Source organism: Cetorhinus maximus, chromosome 14 (genome assembly GCF_964194155.1).
Source record: "Cetorhinus maximus chromosome 14, sCetMax3.hap1.1, whole genome shotgun sequence".
Classification (NCBI taxonomy): domain Eukaryota; kingdom Metazoa; phylum Chordata; class Chondrichthyes; order Lamniformes; family Cetorhinidae; genus Cetorhinus; species Cetorhinus maximus.
The window spans coordinates 71,104,487-71,105,602 of NC_135892.1; positions in this window are offsets into that span (position 1 = coordinate 71,104,487).

Below are 1,116 nucleotides of genomic sequence, written 5' to 3' on the forward strand. Positions count from 1 at the left end.
TGTACTCAGCAGCAACTACATGTGTGCTTTCAACTCCAACTCTATCTGTACACTGTCTGCTGGCCAGCGCTACTCTCCTATTGGTTACTACAGATCATGTGATCTTTTCTAACAAGCATTATTCTTAAGGGTACATTATACACTAAATAAAGCCATAATTACTACATTCCACCTCCTTTAACTCGGCTATACATATTATATGTGCAAGTACATATTTTTCAAGACAACAAAATATCTACGCTGGCTAAGGAATTTACAAGTTCAGTCTTTCAGATGGTTTCCTGGTACGTGTGGAATGTCGCAGCTCTAAAACTTCAGACTCTTTGTCAGGAACCTCCTTTTCTGAAGTTGCCTGAACATCAAGTGCTTCGGTGGGCACTTGCAGTTTTGTATCCTCAACTCTTACAGGAACATCAGACATATCAGGCTTGGGTTGAGTATCCTCAACAGGAAATGTAGACCCAGTCATGATCGTTGGTGGAACCAAATCTTGGTGATTAGTCTCTCTCCTCTTTAAATGGTCCACATGTTTACAGATAATCTGGCCTTCCACCTCCATGTGGCAAGATAGAGGTCTAGTCACCACACTTATTTCGCTCAGTAACCACTTTGGTCCTTCCCCAAATTTTTTCACGTACACCGTCTCTCCCAGGGTAAATTTCCTCTCATGACTATGCCAGTCTTGTCTAGTTTCCTGGCTTCCCTGACTCCTTTCCACGTTCCTCTATAAATTCGGCATTATTAAGCTCAATCTCATCCTGAGATGGCATTTCAACAATAACTCTGCAGGTGTGACGCCTGTTGTTGTGTGAGGGGTCATCCTGTAATGAAAAAGAGAGCGTGCTAGCTTGGTTGCAAGGAATCACCAGTTAGCTTTTTCATGGCTGACTTGAATGTTTGAACTGCTCTTTCGGCCAGTCCATTTGAGGAAGGGTGACATGATGCAGGTTTTACATGCGCGATACCGTTGAGGCTGATAAACCGTTGAAACTCAGTATTCATAAATGCCATGCCGTTATCAGAAACAACTACTTCTGGTAGTCCGTGAATGGCAAAACTATGGCATAGCTTCTCAACTGTAGCACCCGACGTTGGTGGCTTCACCTCATATACGTC